Source organism: Corythoichthys intestinalis, chromosome 5 (genome assembly GCF_030265065.1).
Source record: "Corythoichthys intestinalis isolate RoL2023-P3 chromosome 5, ASM3026506v1, whole genome shotgun sequence".
In the NCBI taxonomy this organism is placed as follows: Eukaryota; Metazoa; Chordata; class Actinopteri; order Syngnathiformes; family Syngnathidae; genus Corythoichthys; species Corythoichthys intestinalis.
In genome coordinates, this window is record NC_080399.1 from 11,018,587 (window position 1) to 11,026,206 (window position 7,620).

Here is a 7,620-nt window from a genome sequence, read left to right on the forward strand (position 1 = left end):
TTCCCATCATGCATTGGGCATGGCCTTCAGTATCATTTACTGAAAGCTCAACAAATACACTAGATGGCAATATTTAGTCACAATATACAAAGTCACAAGTCTTTCTATCCGTGGATCCCTCTCACAGAAAGAATGTTAATAATGTAAATGCCATCTTGAGGATTTATTGTCATAATAAACAAATACAGTACTTATGTACTGTATGTTGAATGTATATATTCGTCCGAGTTTTATTCATTTTTTTCTTAATGCATTGCCAAAATGTATATGATCGGGAAAAATTATCGGGAATGATTGGAATTGAATCGGGAGCAAAAAAAAGCAATCGGATCAAGAAATATCGCGATTGGCAGATACTCAAACTAAAACGATCGGGATCAGATCGGGAGCAAAAAAACATGATCGGAACAACCCTACTTAGCACGTCTGACTCGAGACCAAAACAGGAAGTAACTTTGAGCAGTTACCATGGAAACGAACCCGTCGTGGGAACCTTTCTAACTTTCTATTCAAAATGCTCTTCGTACATGACTACAATATTCTTCATTCTACATACATTATGAGGCAATAATAAAATAGTAATGCATAGACACTAAGCAAACTAACTTTAATCAGATTACTGGTTTGGAAATCTGAACGCGTTAGATTGCTCGTTACTGAAAGAAAGTAATCAGATTACAATAACGCGTTACAGACAACACTGCTCTTGTCCAACTTTTACACACAGTCAGAGTACAAAGGTGAGGACAAGAATGAAACATGTGGACGTATCTGACTGGTTGTGGACTTTGGAGGAATTTTTGTTTTCTTGCAGATTACTCAAAGCAAAATGAACAGAAGAAATGTTCTGGCAGGTCTAGCTCTTTCTCTTGAGCAAACACCAAGCACAGTATTATGTTCCTGTCTTCTTCTGGGCCATTGAGTTGTAACACATAGGGGATCTTATCTCTTTAACCATTTTTTGAACAGATAAATAACATGACTTTTCCAGTGCGGCTTAAATTGCTCACATACTCACAAAAGAAACACTTTCACATTCACTACTAAAAGACTCTTATTAACACTACAAAAAAAATTTGAGGTGCACGATAATTATCGGTCCGATAATTATCAGTCCGTAACAGGAATTATGACGTCATCTAGGGTTGTTCCGATCATGTTTTTTTGCTCCCGATCAGATCCCGATCGTTTTAGTTTGAGTATCTGCCGATCCTGATATTTCCCGATCCGATTGCTTTTTTTTTGCTCCCGATTCAATTCCAATCATTCCCGATAATTTTTCCCGATCATTTACATTTTGGCAATGCATTAAGAATAAAATGAATAAAACTCGGATGAATATATATATTCAACATACAGTACATAAGTACTGTATTTGTTTATTATGACGATAAATCCTCAAGATTGCATTTACATTATTAACATTATTTCTGTGAGAGGGATCCACGGATAGAAAGACTTGTAATTCTTAAAGGATAAATGTGACTTTGTATATTGTGACTAAATATTGCCATCTAGTGTATTTGTTAAGCTTTCAGTAAATGATACTGTAGCCATTTAACTGTTCTGCCCAAATGCATGACGGGAAGTACAACCATGACTGTGCGTAGTGGCACCAATTGATATATCTTCTCTGCGATGGGAAATAACGTAGGGTGTTATGAAAAAGATCAACTATTACTTTTCTTCCCCACATTGCTTCCCACGATATTTCTAATTGTTGAGAGAGGGATTGTAAGGCTTTAGCCAATTAAAACTAGGCTCCAAAGGCTGCCAAAATTCACTACTCATTATACGCTGCCTTTTAACTCTATCTTTAGGTAAAACGGCGCCATTATAGATTGAACGCAACAATGCATGAGTGGGTCGTGCAGCGCATGCATTAATTGCGTTAAATATTTTTAACGTGATTAATTTAAAATAAAATTAATTACCGCCATTAACGCGACAAATTTGATTGCCTTACTTTAAGCAAAAACTAAAGACTCTGGATGAGTGTAAGACATTTTGTCTGTAACGTTAAATACAATTAGAAAACGATTGAATTAATATATATATATATATATATATATATATATATATATATATATATATATATATATATATATATATATATATATATATATATATTAGGGCTGTCAAAATTATCGCGTTAACGGGCGTTAATTAATTTTTTAAAATTAATCACGTTAAAATATTTGACGCAATTAACGCACTAGGCCCGCTCAGACAGATTTAAATGTCAGTACAGTGAAAGGCCAACTTGTTAATTGTGTTTTATGGAGTTTTTCCGCCCTCTTCTGGCGCTTGGGTGTGACTTGCTTATGTTATCTGGCGTAATGTCGCCCTCTGCTGGCGATTCAGTGCAGCTGATTATTTGGGTTTCGGCGCGCTTTTCTGACGTGATTATATGTCGACGCGAACTCACACTAATAGACAGTGCTATTTAGACCAGCTAACGTCCGCATCCAGTATTCAGTGGCAGTTCTCATAGCCCCATCACACTGTTTGTGTCTAATACATGCATCGCTTGTGAGTTATCTTCCTCCTTTGCTTATATTCATGAGCATTAGATAGTTATTGATGATGTGTATTTGAATTTGTTCACATATATGGTGAAATGCAGCTACATTGTTAGATGCTTGTGAGCTAATTGGCTAGTGCTACTGCTCAAATGGACACGTGTGTGTACATTTTATGTTATTTTGTGATTTATGGAAGTTATTGAAACATTGCCTTGTTATTTTCAGTTTTACAAAAATACAAGAAACGTGCACCTGTCAAAAAGAGATGACTTCAGTAAAGCCCATGCAACTTTGCCACACCGTCTGATTTCTTTTTGGAACTTATGTTCGCTGTCTGTCAATTTGTGTACTCACACACATTGAGGACAGAATAGGGCTACTAGTTTATTTTTTGATTGAAAATTTTACAAATTTTATTAAAACGAAAACATTAAGAGGCGTTTTAATATAACATTTCTATAACTTGTACTAATATTCATCTTTTAAGAACTACAAGTCTTTCTATCCATGGATCACTTTAACAGAATGTTAATAATGTTAATGCCATCTTGTTGATTTATTGTTATAATAAACAAATACAGTCCTTATGTACCGTATGTTGAATGTATATATCCATCTTGTCTTATCTTTCCATTCCAACAATAATTTACAGAAAAATAAGGCATATTTTATGATGGTTTGAATTGCGATTAATTGCGATTAATTACGATTAATTAATTTTTAAGCTGTAATTAACTCGATTAAAAATTTTAATCGTTTGACAGCCCTAATATATATATAAATATATATATATATGTCCGATATTTTTTTTTACCGATTCCGATACTTTGAAAATGACGTGATCGGACCCGATCGATTGGCATCTTTAACGTCATCCAAATAACTCCAATAACATTATATATTATCTGGCCTATTAATAACATTTTTGCCGCGGTGTCGGATTGGGATGTGAGCTTTTGTTTTCCACTCCTGTTTTGCCAGTATGCAAAATTTTGTTAGTGTTCTAGAGGCTGTATTTTTCCTTCAATGAGTTATAAAATTTTCTATGGCAATTAGCAAATGTTTGCATTTTACAGCGTTATGTTTACAAGTTCTTGATAGGCCTTTTGGTTATTGATAGGCTTGCTGTTCTATAATTGCCAGGTTAAGAAAGTTGTTTCATGGACCAAGACGACAAAAGTCTCCTCTCCTGTGGCACCAAATGTTTTATCTGCTGACAAAGCACAATACATGTTGGGTCTATGTTTGTTTTAGATCAGTGCTCATTGTTCAGGGCAACACATCGTCAATGATATTGACTGATTGATTGGGATTGACTCAAATTATATTTATTCGAAGAAAAAAATAATATGGGCACTTTTTTGAAGTCAAAACTGTTCTTGTCTTTGTTTTGTCCATTATAATAATTTTCATGTCATCATAAAAATTGTGGTGTGGTCAAAGACAAATCTATGCTGAATCAACCACTAGTATTTTTGACCTACAGGTGTTCAAAAACTGAGGTAAATATAATTATATATATATTATTGGTTATTGTATCGGTATCGACTTTGAGGAGCAGGAAGTTATCAATATCAGTATCGGTGCCAAAAAATGGATATCGTGCACCCCTTAAAAAAATCTAACATTTTTCAGTCAAATGTCCTATCGAAATGCTCTATCACAATTAGTTATCCTATCGCATGAAATCAGAACTTCTTATATCTAATCAGAACACTCTCGAGCCCAGTAGTCATTATCATAAATGTATCCAGCGGTTGTGCTGTCTACATCGGTTTATGTGAAGTAGCACTTCTGGTTGCATCTGTCAGGATGGCCGAGCGGTCTAAGGCGCTGCGTTCAGGTCGCAGTCTCCCCTGGAGGCGTGGGTTCGAATCCCACTTCTGACAGGCTATTTTGGGCGGCGATCTTGGTGAAATGAAGGTGACGTTAGTTTGGCTGTAAACCACTCAGGTGACTGCAATATCTGATACTTACTTGCTGATGCTTAATCGCAACGATGTAGACATTACATCCGAATTATGCTTCCGCGTCACACGTAGCCGTCAACGAAGACCCGGTTAACAACATAGTCTCTCTGGGTCCTCCATTTTTTTCTGACTTCACGTCGCGTCACTGCGTGTGACGTGGTAGAAATGGACTATGATTGGTCCGCTCAGACTGTTGTTTCCGGTTCAGCGTGAAATCACCGCCATTCTCAAAAATGATTTTTCTAGACTTTTTTGAAGAGCTTTATTTTCAGCAATCTCCTTCCACGAATTGCTCGCCATTTGTCAAAAGGCATTTGGCAATCTTTATAATGTCTAGACGAGAAATTGTAGAGGTTATCGTACTTGTGGAGCCCTTAGATGATACTCTCGTCGGCTTGGTCCATTTTTGCGTGTAGCACAACAATGTTTGAAAATGGCGGTGATTTAGCACTTAACCGGAAACAACAGTTTGAGCGGACCAATCATAGTCAATTTGCGTCACGTCAACACACGTTGACATGACGGCCAGTCAGGATTCTGATTAGGTGCATGTCAGGCTACGACAGAGGGTCGTAAATCGGGTCTGCCATAAGCATAACTCGGCCTTAAAGTGCGCCTCCAAAGAATCCTGACTACGCGTCTCATCAAGCATCGTGAACGTAAAAGGTCTATGATTATTCCACTCAGAACGTTGTTTCTTGTTCAGCACACCAACACCGCCATTTTCAAACATTCAGATACCGCCGCAAACGTCTTTTATGTCGCCTATGCCACAACATTTGTATTAACAATATTTGTCGTTGAATATTGATTAGCTGCCGCTCTAAATACACACCTTCCATTTCGTTGTCATTGCTGTCTATGACTGGAGGAAAATTAAAGCAATTCGACAAGAGTCCCCTAAAACCATACAAAGACAAAGCCACACCCCTGTAGTTGCTTGGCGGTTAATTACAGAGCAACACGTTCCCTTGACGCAGAACTTCTAATGCTCAATGACGATGTAGGGTCTGAGCCGTCGCTTCGCCGTCAACGGAACGCAGAACCATAAATCAGCCCTTAGGCATTGTTCAGACTGGCTGTCAAAATCAGATTTTCGGCCCGTTCAGATTGAAACTGGATGGGTTTTTTTGTAGTCTGAACATTCAGAAAGCACAGAAAACTTTTTGTGAGACGAATTGAAACCAGATACGGGAAGGTAGTTTCATATAAAATATGGACAAGATTCTTCTCAGTCTGAACAGGCCCAAATCTGAGTTGGACACTTGCTAAAAATAATGTAAACAATCAGCCCTAAAAATCAGTTTTGAGATCAGATATGCCTGCAATCTGAACGCAGCTTTTGCTATCCTACATGAATATCCTGTAGTATGAAAGGAGAACTTAGCATCCATATCTAATCAGGAAATTCACAATCAGAGTCAGGATGGCCGAGTGGTCTAAGGCGCTGCGTTTAGGCCGCAGTCTCCTCTGGAGGCGTGGGTTCAAACCCCACTTCTGACAGATGTTTTGGGGCAGTGTTCCCGGTAAACTAGTTGACAGCTGCTTGAGCTACGCTGTTGTAAACTGCCAAAGTGTCTACTGCAGGGTTCACCAATTTCAGACCTCAAGGCCACCTATCCTCTTGTGTTTGCATGTCTCTCTCCGTAACACACCTGAATTGAATGATTATGTCATCAGCAAGATCTCCAGAAGCTCAGAATTATCTTGATAATTTGATTCAGGTGTCTCGGAGGAGGGAGACATGGAAAACATGACAGGAAAGGTGGTCTTGAGGTCCGGATTTGGCGAACCCTGGCCTAGAGTTTAGAGCAGGGGTGGGCAAACTGGTCCTCGAGGGCCGCGGTGGGTCCTGGTCTTTGTTCCAACTGATTAAGCACAGACAGTTTAACCAATGAGGTTTCAGTGGAAACAAGAAGTACCTGACTGCAATCAACTGGTTGCACTTGTAAGAAACCAGATTAGTGAAAGGCTGTCCTCATAATGGGTATGAACAAAAAACCGTACCCACTGCGGCCCTTTGTGGAATAGTTTGCCCACCTCCGGTCTAGAGCAGGGCTCTCCAAACCGATCCTCAAATGCCACTGTGGGTCCTGGTTTTTGTTCCTACCAATCGAGCTCAACCACTTTAATCATTGAGGTTTCTGCTAAAACAAGTAACATCTGACTGCAATCAACTGATTACACTTGTAGGACACCACATTGGTGAAAAATCTGTCTTATTTTGTTGGAAGGAAATCCTGCACCCTCTGTGGCCCTATGTGGAATAGTTTGGCAACCCCTGCTCTATCCTAATAGTAGTGTTTAACATGTTATCTGTCCTTTTTGCGTGTGTTTAGCTGAACTCAGCTTCTTTTAAACTCGGAGTCATCTTTCGTTCGCACGAAGTGAATAAATTTCACGCCATCATCAAGTAGTGTTCTCTGCTGCAAACACTTCGAAGATGCCTGCTTCCTCAACCGGTCTGCTTATGATCAAGGATTTGCCAAAAGTAAGTGTTATTTTTGGATAGATGACTGATGACTTTGTCAAAGCAGAGCTGCCAACTGTTGTGGAATGAACAGTAGAAGGTAGCGACGTTAGCCGAAAAGTTACTCGAGGCAAAACCGTGATCGTGTTGTGGAATGAACGGTAGAAGTTAGCGACGTTAGCCGAAAGCTAACTCGTGGCAATCCCCGATCATAGTTGTATTGAGTTCATTTTGCCTACACTTATAAGTTGGTCAAAACTTTTATCCCAGGTGGTTTATTTACCTGACATGTTTCGGCGAACACTTCCGCATTCGTCAGAGGGTCCGAAGGCGGAAGTGTTTGCCGAAACATGTCAGGTAAATAAAAGCTAACGTCGCTAGCTTCTACTGTTCATTCCACAACATGATCGGGGATTCGTCAAAACTTTTCTTTTATCCCAGGCAATAGTAGGTGGTTTATTTACCCAAGGGCGTAGGTTTGCATAGGGACTGTAGGGACATAACACTACCAACTTTTTAGGATGCTCAAATTGCCCCCACCAATTTTTAAGCAACTTTATTTGCATTTTATAATGACTTCAGTCGTATAGGTCATTTAGATTGTCTTCCCCTATGTTAAAAGGATAGAACTGACCATTATTATGTGAATTATTTT

General features: G+C 38.8%; 2 non-coding genes across 2 annotated transcripts; both read left to right on the forward strand.

Moving 5' to 3' along the window:
* The first annotated feature begins 4,331 nt into the window (after nucleotides 1-4,331).
* trnal-cag (transfer RNA leucine (anticodon CAG)) lies at nucleotides 4,332-4,414 on the forward strand. The gene has a single exon. It is a non-coding gene; the product is annotated as a tRNA-Leu (tRNA).
* Nucleotides 4,415-5,915: 1,501 nt separating this feature from the next.
* trnal-uag (transfer RNA leucine (anticodon UAG)) lies at nucleotides 5,916-5,998 on the forward strand. Its single transcript has one exon. It is a non-coding gene; the product is annotated as a tRNA-Leu (tRNA).
* The last annotated feature ends 1,622 nt before the right edge of the window (nucleotides 5,999-7,620 follow it).